This window comes from Phasianus colchicus, chromosome 10 (assembly GCF_987193195.1).
Source record: "Phasianus colchicus chromosome 10, bPhaCol1.hap1.1, whole genome shotgun sequence".
Lineage (NCBI taxonomy): Eukaryota > Metazoa > Chordata > Aves > Galliformes > Phasianidae > Phasianus > Phasianus colchicus.
Window position 1 is genome coordinate 21,777,205 of NC_143445.1, and position 17,858 is coordinate 21,795,062.

Here is a 17,858-nt window from a genome sequence, read left to right on the forward strand (position 1 = left end):
ATGAGGGTTGGAGTTGGCCATGGGAACATTGGTAGATGACCAGCTCTGCCAGGAGAAGGAAGACCAGCCCTCCCTGGAAGACAGCAAAGGGAAGCCCTCCATCACAACACCAGATCGTGGAAATAGAGATTTCACTCATCACAAAGCCTGGATCAACTTCGAATGACTTATGGCTCCAGAAGTCAAACACTGGGTCTTTGTGAGCAGCTGACAAGCGAGGTTTAACGTGTAATAACAGCACCAGTAAATTAATCCACCTTTCCCCCAGCTGCACAGCTTCAGGAACACCACACTGTGCTTTTGCACACCTCTTCCCATATGCCCCGCTCCCCGATTTGCAGGACTGAACACTCATAGCTCCCGAGCACAGCCTGGGCAAACAGAGCAGTATGGGGAAAACCCAACAAAAGTCGTCCAGCTGGAGCCCAAAAGTGCTATCCACCACCTGGAGCTGACCGATTGCAGTTCTCCCCAAAAACAGATGGGAAAGGGAAGCAATAGTGCACCAAGTTTTAACAAACTGGGTGAGAAAGGAGGCGGGAGGGGAAATGACAGCAGCTGCTGTTTATTTTTTGAGTTTCTTTCCTTAGGGTTATTCTCTGCAGTGCTGAAACAACTCTGAAAGAGGCTTTTCAAGTGTTACAAGTATATCTATTTTTGAATATTCACTAGGAGATTAAGAGAGAAGAAAGCTGTGCCTAGGGCAGATCATTGGGAGACTTGGAGAAGCGCATCCAGGGAAGCAGCTGGCCAGTTCTGATAAAGAGACCCATTTTCCATGTTACGTTTTCTGACCTCTTTCCACAGCTCCCCAAACCCAGAAGTATCTCTATCTGTGGGTCAGCCACACATGGATGCCAGCCATGGGGCAGCCCCAGGTCCATCTGTGCCCGCTCCCCGTGTGGCTGCAGACCCCAGGACCCAAGTGAAGGCACACACATCATGGCCATCCTCCCACCTCGCTTATTCCTTGTGTTTTTCAGGGGCATTGCCAAGGTAACGAGCAGCATTTCTGCTGCAGGAAGAGGCAGAATTTCAGCACAGCCCTAGCAACACATAGGGAACGCAGAGGAGAGCGTGTTTGCTCCTCCCAGCAATGCAGTCCCTCCTTGGTGTGGCTTTTTCCCATGCAATGGGCTCTCGAAGGGATAGCTCTGCTCCAAACAGTGCCCAGCAGCAGCATGTTGCTAAGAGCCTTCCAAGAATACACACTGCAGAGGATGGGGCAGGGAGAAATCCTTCTTTCCACTGAACAGGAGATGAGCTTTGCATCTCAATGGCTGCTGAGCACTGTCCGTGGGACCTGGGGGACTCCTGCAGAGCCCCAGCTGACGAGTGCTGAGAGAGGAAAACAGGACAGCATGCTGAATTTTAGCTTAGCAAGGGAAAGAAACAGAACACAGAGCCCTGGCTGGGGACCAATCCAGGCCAGGCAGGAGTAATCCCAGACCAAATATAGCCCGTGCTGCAGATACCACGCTGGCGCTGGCAGCATCCCCAGGCTCCGTGCTCCTACCCTCCAAGGGGCTGCAGGAGCCCCCCAGCCACGAGCCCTGTTTCCATGGCTTCACATAGACTCTTGCTTTTTTGCTGTTGTTATTTAAACTGAATATGAAACAAACAAAAGGAGAAACATACAATTGATTTGTCTGTCTGTTCAGAGAAACTGGAAGAGGTCATGCTTCTGAAAACCGGGGAAAAGAACCAGCATTTAAGATAAACCCAGGGATAATTTTCAGCTTTACACGAGCATCATGCAGAAAACCGTCTGCATTATCGTAGTACCACCAGGCTCTGCTGAGAGACATACAGCAGCAGACAGGTCCTCCTTCCCCCTCCTTGGCTCCACAACAAAGGATCAGAGCATTGAGGCAGGGGTAAAACCAGCACTCATAGGGCTGTGCTTTGAGCATTGCAAAGCACAGGTGCTCTGTACAACAGAACGCTCTCATTCAAAGCACTGCAAATAGAAACGCTGCTGCCTGGCATTGTGCTGGTAAAGCTGCACATCCTGGCCAGAGGCGAGCTCAGTCCTCAGGCTCTCTGCAAGGCAACAGAGGGCCCAGCCCAATGTCTCAGCTGCAATGGGAAAGGAAATAGTCACACGCTCGTGGCATAGGCTGCACAGAGCTCTGGGCAGGGCAGGCCAAACCCTCCCATGTCACATCTGGCTCTGCTTCTGCAGCTGCATCAGGACAGGATTAAGTGTTCCAGAGGGGAATTCTCCTCAGCTAACTCCCATAAAAGTAGGTGATATCAAGATCTATGTGGCAGAACGGAGTGAGACACAAAGCAAGGCAAGAGCACAATCATCTCCAGTAATAGCATGGAAAAACGTTCACTGTATTTCAATAAATTGTGTATTTAAAACTGTTGCATTGCCAGAAAAGGGACTTCTGCACAGAGATGATAAAGCAGAACGCATCCAAACTCCGGCACCAGCACGCACATCCTTTTTGAAGCACTTATCAGCTGAAGCAAGCAGCAGCTGGGCTCACAGCAGGAGCGCTCGCCTCGTTAAAATGGCTCCGCTCAGCGCAGCACAGACCTGCAGGACTGCATAAAGCAGCTCAGCTCTGCCTACACCTTCACATCCCAACGAGCCCCGTATGCAAAGGAGCCAAACACTCTGCACGAGGAAGCAGCTAAGGGCTGCAGGGTTCACCTGGAGATGAGTGAGTTAGCAGATCACCCGTGATCTGTTCCTAAATACTGCTGGGTGGATGCCCACAAACACAAGAAGAAGGATGGAAGCATTTCTGTGCAGGCTGTAGCCCCAGCTTGCCCCTTCTCCTCGTGGGAGCCTCACTTTTCTCCCCTCCAGCACACACTGAAGGTATTTAACAGAAAGGGTTATATGAGGAAACAGTGGAGAGATGCTGGGGGGGTGGGATTGAGGGGCATGCCAATTAAACTTCTATTGCCATGAAGGCACAGGAAGGAAAATGAGAGATCAGAGCCTCTGTAATCATTGTGCACTTATTCCCCCAATTCTGAAGAGCTAATGACAACTTCCAGCCAAAAATCATGGAGATAACCAGTCATTAAACAAATGTTATAACCCTAGAGAAGCAAAATGCTCAGTGCAATGGAAAGCAGCACAGCGTTTCGGGTCAGTGCATGACGAGCGTCCCCAGGCACTGGGGAGCTGCAGCAGCTCTGTGGCACTAGGAGAGGTTTTTCATCTCCACTACAAATAAGCCCATGCAACTGACATTCCCAAACAGCACGGCACTCTGAGCCTCTGCCTTACAGCTCCCTAATAAAACACCCTCAGCAGGAGATGCTATTAAACTGATCAGGCACATTCAGGATCCAAAGATGGGTTTATAAAGCAGCTTGCTTGCTGCCCCTCAAGACCTGGGGAGCTCCTTCTGTGAGCAGGTGTCTGAGCACAGACAAGTTCCACTGTCACAAGAAGGCATTTCAGCCCTGGGAAGCATCAGCACAGCCACCTGGCAAACATCACTGCTTCTGACCCCACTGGGCTCCAACCAGAGGAGGAAGCTTGTTAATTTACAGTATGAGAGAACACTTTCCTAGGAATGCATGAGAGCCAGAAAAGCCCTTCAGCAATGCAATTTGATACATGAAATTGTCATATGGGTAATGCATTTCTGATTATGCAAAAACATCACTATGAGTAACGAGGACAAGAAACAAAAGAACGAGTTTTCACCCCCCATGCTAAATACCTGCCCAGATTTTATCTCCCAAGGCCAAATGTCCAGGCTTGGCCACGCTCTGGGAAGCCACGCTTCAAGGCAGCAAAGTCACTGCAGGCCATACACATCTGCCAAGCATTAAGACCTGAGAAATCTCAAGCTCTAAGAAGTCGGCTGCTGTTCCCTCTGAAAACACATTAACTTGCTCATTTTACCACACTTTTTACGTTGGCTTCTACAGCAGGAATTGAAGCACTTGTATGATTTGACAGAACAAGGTCCCGCTCCCCTTAGGGAAGCTACCCCAAATGGCACGCAGTTTAGAGGAAAATTGAGAGCTTTGAAGAGTACTTGAAGACACAGTTGCTTTTTAATCATAAACTAGTTGTCTCCATCTCCAAGGCTCCTCTCGTTAACAACCCTGTGAGTAATACAAAGATGGACTGCACGAGCCAGGAGAGGATTGCTAATATAGCTGCAGACAACAGCAAGCAAAACAGGACGGCAAAGGCCAAGCCAACAAAATATTGATCAAGCTATAGAAAAAAAAGTCGGGGACATTACCCTTCTGAGCTTCAGACACTTCCCATTGCACAGACATACCTTTAAGGCCGCACAACAGTAAAAGCAGTGCAAAATACCTCAACAGGCTGCACAGGTATTTCTGAGCTATTTTCCTTTGGTTATAACCCAAGTATTTGTATTTAAGCAGAGCCACATTGGACTACTAGGTGTTATTCAGTCCTCTGAGAGATTGCTTAGTCTCACGTCTTCTCCTAGCTTTGGTACTTTTCCCCTCCTTCGCCCACCCATACAGAGCCTCACAAAACAAGCTATCATCAATGCCATCTACCACTGCACCGCCTGCCTACTCAAGCAATACAAGCTGCTCCACTTGGAAGAGTAATAAGGAGTTTACTGAGGGTTTTGTTTTCATTCTGAAGAAGTAGTTTGTCCTCCCTCATCCCCAAACACCCAGCTCCACATCTTGAATGAAGATGTTAGTCAAGAAACAACATTCCTATAGAGCATAAGAAAAACTGTTGTCAAGGCTAAGCTATTAACAGGAGAAAGATTTCTCCACTTGACAGCTGAGAGAAGCCTATTAACAAATCTATTTGAACCTTTCCTCTTCAGCATCTCACAGGGAGCCCTTCCTCCAGCCCTTACTAAGAGTCACTTCAGGCCTTTACCCATTTAAATCCCCCCACAGCTCCCCCAGGCCTCCCACATTCCTTTCCCCAGCTTCTTGCTTAGCACCAGCCACTACCTGTGCACTTCCTCTCCTTCCAAAACGTTAATACTGGCCAATTGCTGGCAAAAGTGGAATCAAGTAAGAACTAATGACCACACTGGCTTTTCAATCAGTAAAGCTGGGTTACTCCAACTGCTACCTGTTCAACTGAAGATGCAAGTGTGAATTTGTAGCTACTGGCCACAAGCATAACAACCCCACTGAAGGAAGGACAGGAAAATACACGCACCTACCCCTCCATTCAGTCCCACTGGGGACACACCACTGAAGCTGCAATATATTGATCTATGCCATCCGTCCACACAAAAATCAGAGTTCTTCTGAGTGAGGTTCTCCTTCCTAGGACGTCAAAAGGAAAAGCAGCTAGCCTATACAACCTCTATAAATACAAAACACAAAACACAGGGACATTTAAGTCAATAAGGTGCTCCTTATTGACTAGGTATTCCTCAAGCCTAAAAAGACACACATACCAAACCAAGATAATGTGTTTGCACCACTTCAGCTAATAGATCTCACTGACATACATAAAAGCTAACCTTTCTCCCGGAGGGCACACTGGAGAACCCCAGTATAAGAAAAAAACATCCACAAGATGCACATGTACAGAAACCAGAACAAGAAGGATCTAAGCCTCTTCACTCTCTCAAGAGCCTGAGCCATGCATCACTACCAACGAGGTACCTCTATCCAGTCCTCATGCACCTTAATAGTGAACAGGTTTTGACTTGAAGCACCACCTAGATTCCTCAAGTCTTACCATGGTAAGAAGCTGCTGACTGAGATATTCAGTTACCCAAGGTGAGGAATTTCTGCTTACTCCTCATGCAAAAGGCTGACTTCCCCAAATTTAAGATGAAATCACATATTGTAAAATTCATACAGCACATCCCAGAGATCTCCAGGAAGGCCTCCACAATCACTTGCAGTCATGATAAACACTCCTTCCATTTCACAGAAGACTGTTCACCTAGGAGAGCTGGTAGTCAATCAGTGCAGAAGGACCAGCAAAAGCAGCAGTGCTGAATGAGCCCCACGTCAGATGAATGCAGCCCCAGCACAGCCAGCCACTTCAATGTACATCTAATTCAAGCACACAACTTCAGCAGGACAATATATAAAAGGCTTGGTTAAGCTCAGTGCCTCTAAAAAAGCCACCGAGCCAATTATAAATCATATCTATAGTCCCCAGAAGATCTAAGTCACTACTAGTACTGTGCCACTCTTCTCAGGACGTGAGACATCAATTAGAGCGCAGCAGCTGGACACTCTCCACACTGGAAGTCACTCATCTGCCATTGCAGACCAATAAGATAGTATTCCTGAATGTTTAGATCTTGTCTCTCTGAGAAACAAAGTCTCTCCTTTGCCAGCAAATGTTTGCATCAAGCTGATATTGCTACCTACTAGTTAATGCAGTCAAAGGTTTACGGGCTCTCAGAGGAGCTGGTTTAATTACTTACTCGAGCAGCTGCTTCAGGAACTATAGCCTCTTCACATACCACTCCTGGAGGCATGCTCTGAAAGCAAGGTCACTGCCAAGCTCAGCACCAAAAGCAAAAAGCCCTCTCCAACATGCAGGCAAAAAACTCAGCATCCCACACTGCAGGTCACAGGCCCATGGATGCCTGTAGGGGTAGCAGCTCACTGCCAGTTGCATCTTTCCAAGATGGACACTGCAGCCTCTGCAGCCTTCAGTAGAGGCTGCCAAGCTCAGGTGTCTGATTGCCTTCATCAAGGAAGGCAACCCTGCTCCTTCCTGGCAGCCACACTGATGGCCAGAAAAATGCCTAAGGGTGGAAGAACACTTTGCTTCCGAACAGGCATTTAGAAACAATGGAAAAAAAAAAATCTTAACACCTTCTGGAGGTACTAAACTAAACATTAGACCTGAGAGAGATGGGTGGACAGCTCATCCTCCACGTGCTGCAACCACAGGTGAAACACCACCTGTTCACCCCCTCCCCCCCCCCAGGGACAACCCAAAATGATAGCCAGTCCTTTTAATATTTTGTTGAAAATAAGGCAGAATCCCTGCATACGCGTCTGGAAAACATCACCTCATTGCTGCATTCAGACAAGGCTGGCATACCAGCCCAGTTTTCACCCATCACCTGGTGATGGAGATAGCTGCTGTTCTAGCACTTTTCCAAGAGTTTGCTCCCAGCCGTCACTTCATATCAGCTCCTTATGTTTGGCTCTGTGAGGGCTGGTGAGCAGAAGGGGATCAGGTAACCCTCCAGCAGCAATAGCTCAAAAAAGGACAATGCAGGGAGCAAATCACATCAGATTAGTTAGCATTCTACCAGTTGCAAAAGTCCGCAAGATGCAGCCAACAGACCATAAAAAGCACAACTATACCCAACAAGCTCCCCAAAATATGCATTATGAACACATCTTCCATACAATTGCCTTGACAAAACAAAGTTACTATACATGTATATATATATAATATATATATATATATATAAATTGAAGTGTATGTTAATTTCTGTGTCTCATATCAGGAAACATCTTTCTCATCCAAGAACAAACAAGGTATGGGGAAGGGGGAGGGAAGACTTCACACCCTTCTCCTACATTTCACAGGCTGCCTTGAGGAAAGCCAGACTCCAGGAGCCAGAAGGTTGGATCCTGACAGTCCTTCACTCACACTGGGGAAAGTGAACGATCCTCCAGCAGAAAAAGCAACACCCTGCCAGTTGCATGCCAGAAGAACTGCTCCAAGTCAGAGACAATCCACACTCGCTGAAATGTTCTGCAATAATTTTTTGCCAGGTCATAAAGTACACCCCATAGCAAAACTTCTGCATGTCCTGCTTCTTAGTGGCTTGCACTGTAAAACACCCTGGTAAATTTAGGGAGCTGCTCTTAAGTTTCAATGTCCCAGCTGAGGGCAGGGATTATGTAGCTTAGTTTGTGTAGTGTGAAGCACTACTGTGGTACACATAAGGCAAAACAGAGGGACCTTTCTCATGCATTCGAGGAAGTGGTTCTGGTTTTGCTCTGCAAGTCACCATGACGCTATGTGCACCCAACCTCTTGCTTCATGGGATCCATTCAGCTCCCACCAAATTACAGCCCCGTGACACCTCCCTGCCTTCAGAGCTCTCTGCTTGCTCTGCTCCCTGCAGCAAGACACGACATTATCTGTCCTCTGCTAGCAACACGCTCTTTGCTAGGACTCCAGCCTTGTCAGCTCGCACCAGCAGACTGGTACCATCAGCACAACACACACAGCAGCAAAGCAAGCTCTGCAAGACCACAAGTGGCAGCCTGCTGAAGACCTGCACATAGAAGGAAAACAGAGCAGGGAGGTGCATAGTGGTTGGGCTTCCAACAGCACAATGGCAGCCAGCAGCAGCCAAGCCCTCCTGCAGGCACTGTGCGCCCAGCCTGCAGCTCCCACCCACAGCACAATGGGGGAACTGCACAGCCCCAAGCAGGATTTGGCCCATACACAGAGATATGAGTCACACGGTGCAGGGATGGGAACCATTTGTAACTGCTGCTAAATTAATTGCCATTGTTGTTATTTGATTTGCTGAAACCTCCAGGGCTGGATTTTATTTTAGAAAAATACGAACACATCAGATTAATCAACTTAAAATAAATCAGTTTGATTTATTTATTTCTGCTATATCTACTCCTCTTTACGCTTGGCAAGTGGCTGCATTCTTTCCATCCTGTGAAAGAAGAAGAACGGGTGTTTTGGTTCATCATTGCTTTAAAGGAACCTCTGCAAAGCTCAGTGAGCACAAACCACAGCACAGGTACACTGCGGAGGAGGACAAACGCAGGGCTGGGGCTGTTCCCATTTGCTGCAGGCACCAGCCCTGCGCCCAGGTGCTCAGGAGAGCTGTGCAGAGATGGGTTGGATCTCCTCTAGCCAGCTTTCACCATCCTGGCTCCTCCACAAGCAGCCAGCATCCTTCCCTCTCTGACTCCCTGCCCTCAGCTGCGGCAATGCAGCAATGCCTCAGCCAGCGCACTCTAAAGAAAAGCTCTCCCATATATTATCCTGAAGAAAATTAATCTTGTGTTCCAAAGAATATTAAGCGGATTACATCTACAGCCTCCAAGGAGAGAAATGTTGATTTCCATGTATCTTGTGCTATTACTCACCTCTATTAATTTTTCTACCAGCACAACGTTAGTCATGATGATTTCCTGTTATTCAGACCAGAGCCCAATCGGCACAACGTGCAAAGCAAGGAGAGTGAGCAGGGACAGGGACCTCTCCTCAGCTGGCTCCAATAAGCAGCACCAAAGTAATTCACCTGCCTACCGTCAGGAGAAACCAGGAGCCTGTATGCTCAAGAAGGCTCTATGCCCTTCCAAGCACAAGACCAGAGCCACATGGAAAGAGTGCAGCCCATGGACAGCAGTGCAAACGCAGCCTGAGTGTTTCTGGGTATCTCACAAGCAGGGTAACAAGTTTAAAGGCCAAGAGGAGCATTTCGATGACATTGCACAAAGTAAGGAAGGAAAGCAAGTCTTGGAAAATGTGCTTTTCTCTAGACATGACACACAATCAAGAACTGGCTTCACACATGGAGAGATTCATACATTCCATTTAAATCTCATCAGTCTCTACAAAGAGGTACAGCTTCTTAACTCCAATTCCCAGGCTCCATCCTCTCTTTTATAGCTCCCAGAAAAATTCTAAGACTACATAATAAACGTGAGAGCTGATAAGAAATGTCTTATCAGATGAAACAACTCACAGCTTTCCATGAAGGCAAGATGAAGAACTAATGGTTACAGAGCCAGATTAGGGTGTGCATAACCAGAAATCAAATCCACGCAAGAGCAGCAGCTCTTGGGAAGTGCTCCATCTTGGGAAACAAAACAAAATATCTCATGTACATTAGTGCCCAACACAACACCCCTGCACCCTTTCACGCCACTCTATCCGTGTTTTATCCTCGAGCCCATGAACTGCTCTCCATGTACCCAAGCCTGGGATGGTTTTATCTTTGCCTGCAGACCCTGGAGACAGATGAGGGACTGCTGGAGACTCGTTCAACTCAACCGTGACCCCACACTCTGCAGGGCCACCCTAAATCCCAGCAGAGCTGTCTGCAGACCTACCCATGTCACTTCACCTGACCCAGCAAAGCTCAGCTCCAGACTGCTGCACAGCCCCAGGCTACAGCTACGAAGACAAATCACCGTGAGATCAAGATGCCCTTGTAATCCTTCTCTCCTCTGAAGACCTGATGTATTGAAAAGGAGTATTTCATTCTGCTGGGAAACCAGTCCAGCTTCCAGTGTTTGCACGGACTGAAAACATCTTGAAGCCAGGACTGAATTGCTGCTCTGGGTCTGGGTGACAGCAAGCACCAAGCTAGCACATTTCACGCAGTAAGAAAATTACATTAGATCTCTGCAACTGGATCCACCAGAAACCTGATACTGAGGCAAAACCCTGTTAGCAACAGCATCGATTGAGGGCCCTGGCAAACCCCTGTTCCACACTTCATCAGAGCTCCAGATTGTTAGTGATACTAAAACCGGTGGCAGGCTGCCGACAGCAAAACTCCACTGTGGGTTTCCCACATCAGCTACTATAAGACAGGAAGAGATGAAGAGGGCTGTCCCATCACTGAGGACCAGTCACAACACTGGTCTTCCATTTCCCTGCATGACTGGCAGCTGCCTGGGTTAGTGCACCAATCTCAGTCACAAATTCATAACCTGCTGGTTATCTCCTCATCTGATTGATTTCCTTCCTGAAAATTGACAACTGCACATTATTTCCCTTCCCTGGTATCCCAAACCTCATTCTGAGTTGGCAAATGTACAACAAAAGCATTTATTGAAAGGAATTTGCTCATCAAGCTTTGCTAGCACAGAAAGCACACCTTATCTAATCTTAGGAGAACATAGTTTAATGACTAAAGCACAGTTTGAGAGGCCAGAAGGTTTGACTTCTACTCCCAACTCCACCACGGCCGCAGTGCCTGCAGTGAATGCAGACAAGATGCCTGAACCCTCACCTTGATTTCCCATGCTGTAAGACTATCTGAGCATTCCTTTCCTCACAGGGGATCTTATCTGTAAACTCCTCATTAGCATCTGCAAAGAGTTATGCATCTCCGGATGCGTTTAAATCCAAGTATGAAAGAGAGGAGCAGCAGCACTGGCCACTTAGGCTGAATCCACCCTCTTCAGTGTGCTCAGGCATTGCATTCCCCATCTGTGCTTTGGGAGAATTTTACATTCCTTCTATCTACAAGAAAGCAAAGAAAAAAAAAAGAAGAAAAAAACCCACCACCACTACTATCCCACAACAGCTGGATGTGGAGATGAGGTAAATGCAGACCCAGCATGTTCCCACGGTCAAAGAGCAGCTCACGGGGCCTCGCTTACACGGCAGGTCCTGCTCTGCTTTGCCCCAGTGCCACAGCCTTTGTGGGGCTCTCCCAGCCCTTCTGGGAGGATGCAGAACGGGCTTCTTCTGCTTTTAATAGAAGCTTCCATTTGGAAAACAACATCAAGCAAGGTAATATTTCAGATCTTCCAGGGAGGAAAGGAAGTCACCCTGTCCTGCCCCCTTCCCACTTTTCCCACTTGCCTCAGCTAACATTGCAAGCAGATCACGCCACTAGCAGCAGTGCCAGCAACAGCACTGCATGAGCTGGGACTTTCCCAGTGCTGTAAGACCTTTGCTCCAAGACGGATCCAAGTGGTGTACAGCACAGCAAAGGACAGGAGGTATGTTTGCTTCAGTCCAAACGCATGGATCAGAAACGTCTCTGAGGAGCAGAACTTGGAAAGAGAAGAGAAAAATGTCTTATTGTTCCACAATTAATGGAAAGCAGAAGAGGTTTTATATACTTGTAGAGAAACAGAGGGCAAGTATTAGAAAGCACATTTCAGTATTTCATAATCACAAGGTGAGCTGCTTGCATAATACCAAAAAAGAACATAAATGCAGGTATCACAAGGCTGTTATAAACTTGGGTTTTCAATGCTCAGTAACAGTTACAGAGTAATTAAATTTCATGAGTGATATATTTATTATTTTTTATTTTTATCTGCAAAGCAGATACTGCAGCCTCCAGCTGAGGAAGGACCCTGGTGAGATGCACACACAATGGATGATCCTGCTCCCATCACCTTGCTGCACCCAGGGTCCAGCTCCACCCCTGGGGGTGCTTCAAGATCACACCAAGAGAGTCTGTGAACATGACAGAGGCAGGAGAATGAGGAAATAAACCTGAATACAACTGCACTGTGAGAGTTAACTGCTAAACCCTGAACAAACTTCTAGGCCTTTCTCCCCAGTGCTTTCTGACATGATCACGCGTTCATGTGAATTGCTTCAGTGTGACCAGGACACACAGTCTCCCCTACAAAACATATAATATAGAGCAGCAAAATGTCAGGAAAATCAAGGGCAAATGCACACAGAAGACAATCCCTCCCCCTACTACTAGTGCTATTTTTAGGCAGTCAGATTAGCTTGGAGCAGTGTTTCTTGGTTCTGATAATGAGCGGGGCTCTTGCATCTTCTCCTGAGGACACTTTCTCTTCCGGCCAGCACTCATGCAGGCACTTTGCTTTAAACCAACTGCATGGAAGAGATCACATGAAATGGCACAAGTAAAACCACAACTTCATGTGCAAGGCTCTCGGCAAAGTGACTCTGGCTTTGAACATGTGCCACATCTCCGTCATTCACCACACCGCTTAATTTTTATTTATGGGGGAAGGGGACATGATAGTCTACCCAACTACAAGGCATCCCTCCCTTTGAAGTGACTTTGTGTACACTCCAGTGAGTCTGGCCAGCAGTTCTGAAGTGCAGTAGCGGGGAGCTCTGCCCGTCTGACCATTACCAGACTCAGCTGTGAACAGTCTGAACCACAGGATAAACCCCGTGCTCAGCACATCAGCAGGTCCATGAACCAGTCTGAAGTTCACTTCAAGGGAAGAGACAGCACTCATTTGCTCTACCAAAAAGCCTCCTTACGGGGGGTCCTTCCAACATTGAGGTTGACAAGGTTGGTAACAGAGGCACAGTGACAGCTCCCAAGAGCAGCAGAATCAGCAGGCTAATGGTGGGACTTTGGTAAAGAAGAGGATGCCTGTTCTCAAAGGACTAAGACAAAAGGAAGATTTATAGGTAGCCGTGGGTCCCACTGCATTGCCTGCTTCTTTTCATAATGAAACGTTCCTTCTTCTACCAGGCAGTTCTGTTGCTAAGGCACTATACCATAATTTTCTGCAACACAACCACTCGCATATTCAGTGTCCTTTGGTTGCTTCTGAAATACTCAGATTGTCTTGACGGCAAGCCCTGGGTACAAAGCTTTCCTCCTTCAGGCCCAGCCCTTCCTGTCTCAAGGCCTCGGCCTTCCTCCACAGCCCTTCACCACCACCTCCCTATCTGCAGTAGGACCAGCAGGAGCTGCCCCAGCAGCCCATGCCAGCCAGCCTGGTGCAGAGGGCAAGAGAGACTGCAAAGCAGGAGTCAGAAGAGTGGGACAGGAGATCAGCAGGTTTACCAGAAATGAAAGCTCAGGAAAAAATAAAAATAAAAAAAATCAGCGCTCCCACCACATGAAGAGGACAGAGCAGAGCCTGCACAGCCTCCAGAGCTGTGCTCAGCTCCTGAGCCACTCATGGCTCCCCAGCGAGCTCCTGCCCAGGGCCACAACGCCTTACAGTCAGGCTCTCTCTTTCTTCCATGGATCGTAAAACCTCATTTATTGAGGAAAAGCAACCGTCCAACATGAAAAACCATTTAAGTTGCCTGGTAGATGATTAACAGGCAAGTATTCAGTCAATTGCTGCTGCATCACTTCAGACTGTTCACAGCCATAAACGCATCCTGCGCCTTCTTGACAGACGTCAGAGGTGAGTTTACAGGGAGACTGCACCCATCAAAGCCCTGGCTACAGGCAAGGACGCAACCACAGGTCATCCCTTGGCTTCCCCACTCCCTCATGGTGGTGGATTTTGTTCCAGCCGTCCTACTTCACTGTCACACCTTGGCCATGCTGCCCTCCAGACCTCCAACCCCAGCCCAAGCTCTTGCCAGGCAGATTCTGCAGGGGTGGCCATGGCTCCCACGCTCTGACAACACTACACTCACACAAGTATGCAAAGAAGGCAGAAGGTTCTTTAAAACTGAAGTGAAAGTAATGTTCCTCCTCAGGCCCTTTGCCTTTTCATGTCAGGGTTCCCGAGTGTCCTGTAAAGGTTCTTTGGAGCTCTAGGTGTCGGCAGTTTTCAAGCAGCAATATCCTGAAATTCTTCCTTCCCCTGGCTTTTATAACACACAACAAATAAGTTACTGGGATTTGGCACTTTCTCCTTTAACAGGCCACCATTAACAAGTGACTCATATTACACTGCACTGTGAGTCATCTCAGCAGAGGTCATCATCATAAGCGACAGTGGTTCTTCAATTATTTCCTTCAAGTTGAACTAAAGGTATATTGTTATGCTAATTTTACATCTGCTCTCTCCTACTTTCCCATCCATTGTCTCATGCGAAGCTTGGATTTTCACCTCATGGCCCAACCTATGTCTGGAGGAGCTATTCCACTGCAGTACAATCATAAAAATTGGGCATGCAAATGCATTTTCAGCTACGGCACAGAATGACTACAACAAGCAGTTCTCCATCCCTCCACCCAGTGCTGCTCATCTGGTGTTAACAGGTTGCTGCTGCTTCCACCTTCTTGCTTTTTCTACTTTATAATGCTGATTTTCCAAGAACCCAGGGCTGGTCCAGAGCTCAAACACAATCACCACTGGGCAGCCACCCCACGTCAATGCCTCCAAGAGCAGGGGCAGAGCACAGCAAACAAAGTCACTCTGAACCATGCCCATCCACACATGCCGAGTAAGAAGCTGTGACAAGCTATGTGCCGAACAGGTAGAAAAGGAGTCCTTTTCAGACTAGTTAGCTAAGCAGCCCCACATTTCAATGGGAGTATTAACCAAACCTATGCAACTCATGGTAGAATATTTCCCGTACTGAATTTAGACACCAGTAGGTGACTTGTGGAGGCAGAGCTCCCCAACCACTAAATTACGAGAGGACAGCTGAGATCCCTCAGCATCCCTGCCAGGATTGGGCATGACCACTCCATGGCACTTGGCTCAGAAAACATAGTTTTGTCCATTAGAAAACACAGCCATCACTAGCTCAGTCACCAGCACAGCACTCTGTGTTGATATTTATAGCAGCCAAGCATTCTAACAGGGAGCAGGGATAGTCACAGTGGCTGAAATTCACTTTGGAAACCATCTAAAAACCACTCTCACTACTGGAATCCCGTTTAGCCATTACAGCCTCTTGAAACTAATATACCGATCCCCGCAGAATAGAAATAGGAAGGACAGAGTCATCACAGTATTTACTGAGACTAATCAATACGTGAACACTGAAGATTTATTGCAGCAAAGACAGCCTGTCTGCATGGCCAGAAAATGCACTTAAAGCCCTTTTAATTTTGTTGCCTTGGCCTCTGTTTTTAGTTCAAAGCACATCCATTTTTTGCACATCCATATTTCTAGATGCACTCAAATGGAGGAATCCAACACACATGGAAGCCCTCCTTGGTATGCCCTTACAGGAGGAGAAAATGCAACACAGAGAGGTTCAAGTGCAGTGCCCTTCTTTTCCAGCCAGCCTTCATGTGCAAGTTCAGGTTAATGGCAAATGAAGCAACACCCAAAAGCAATGGGAACAACAACCTCGACTGCAAACGAGCTGCACACCCAGAGGGTCTGTGCCTTCCTCTCTGCTTTTCTCATTGCATGGAAAGAAACAGGAAAACTCACTCATCTCATCCATCACCACGCTGCACAGGGATACCCGTGCCTCTAGGGTAACCTGCTAGCCTTCAGCTTCAGCCAGCCTCCACAGAAGAAAGATTTACAGCTAATTTATTTCCCTTGCTTTAGTAGAGACGGTGACTTTTTATAACCACTTCTTCTCCACAAATCCCTCCTCCTTTTCTCATGCCCCTTCCTTCACCCCAAATCTAGCTGATTTTGGCCTACACAACTCAGCTCCACACTCACTTTTAGTCTGCCTGTGCAAGTTAAAACCATATATACCATATTTCAAACACAATAAACTTCTGCTGTGGATATCAACTATAAATGCACAGATCTGATCTGGAAATATGGGGATGTTTTGAAGGTCTACGTACCAGGTACACGTGATCTGAGTCGTTTGCTGTATCAGCCACGTGGCCCACAGTGCAATACTTCTAAGAAGCATGGCAGCAAGACAGGAAGGAGATCTGCAACTTCTCTTTTGCCAGTTTATCTCAAAATCATATTAAGCTTTTATGCTTTTGTACAGAAGAGAAAGGAAAAGGCAAATCTATGCTGATTTACAGGGAGATTTCTATTGTTGCCTGGACATCAAACAGCACCCAATTAGTCCGGCAAGGATCTGACCCACAAATTATGAAAATAAATGCCTTCAAAGCTTTGATCTCTAGTATTTCTGTAGCATGCTACAGCAGTTATGAGGCACATTTTATTACATTCAAGCTGTGTGATCTCTTCCTCGGCAAAGGCTCTGCTGCCTCAAATACATCCTACAGGCTCCATCCAGCAGATTAAGGGCATGGTCCAAACAGTCACTTCTGTCATGCACCGAGCACATGACTCAGCTGGCAGTAGGCTTTTTCCTGCTGAGTTTCAAAATTAGGAGCAAAGAGAATTTTTAAAAGGCGGGGGAACGAGGGGGAAGTGTCAGCCACCGAAATGGAATTTTGGATTCTTTGTTAGTTTATAAAGGAATATACATCGTTTGCAATACCCTTGGATTCTGAAAAATGGTGTTTTCAGCAGAGCTAAACAATTTCTCTTTCTATACTCCGAAATGACACTGCTGAAGGAAGCAAGCAATAACTGTAACAAAAGGTTTCATGCACGCTGGAGCTGAAAACCACACGTGCGCTCACACGAACAGAAACACATCCGCCCATCCTCGCTGCAGTGGCAGCATTAAAACGGAGAGGATGTTACACTGGGGCTGCTCAGGCTTTACTCAGCAGAGCAGCTCCAGCGAGCCCTGCACCTGCCACAGGCCACCACAGTCTGCGTGGGGGAAGGATGGGACTGCATGAAGCAATCCAGTCTCACTTAATGGCAAGAGGGTGGTGTTTGCACGAAGCCATTAATATCTGATAGACTTTGCGTAGCAGAGCTGGTTATCAGCAGCAGAACAAAGTGCATAGATCCTGCTGCATTCACAGCGATTCATCAGCTGAGCACAGGGCAGTGAAGGCTGTTTCACCTACTGCAGGAGGAAGCGCTGGTTCTCAGCAACACAAGACGCATCTGGATTCCCCAGCGCTGGCTGCTGATTACAATCATCCATAATTTACTGCCAATACACAACCTTGAACTTCTGGCATGCACAACAGAGAATTAACATTGAAAAGCAACATTCCAGATCAAAGGGAAAATGGCTCTCTGTGCTCTCAAAGCATTTGCCATGACAAAATAAAATCAGGTGTGCAGAGAGCTGTAACCAAGGTCTGATTAAACTTCTTATCGATGTTCCCCAACCTTGCTTGTTTTGCCTCTCCTCCCAGTAACAAGAGTGAGGGCCCCAGGACTGGCCCCTACCTGCTGAGCATCCTCACCCCATGGGACACTGTCACTTGGCCCTGCAATGGGTTCATCTCAAATGAGCGCAGAAAGGGAATGTGGGCAGATGAGGGGTCCTCATTTTTGCAGGATTGTGTTTGCTAGGTAATCCTGTTCGAAATCATAAGCCATTAACATGCAGAACATCAAACTTAATTTTATATCACTTGTTTTCCTGAGAACAGAGCAAGCAGCCCGTTGATGTCAATGCACTGCTGCAGTTCAAAGTGACAAAAGGGGACAGGGAGAGGGGACAGCAACCCTTATTTAATGGAGCTGTGACAGACTGCAGCCAGCTGGGT

General features: G+C 47.3%; 1 protein-coding gene across 7 annotated transcripts in view; it reads right to left on the bottom strand.

The window, feature by feature from the left end:
- Window positions 1–17,858, bottom strand: part of TNIK (TRAF2 and NCK interacting kinase) — a 139,109-nt gene that overhangs the window by 116,041 nt on the left and 5,210 nt on the right. The window lies entirely within an intron of this gene.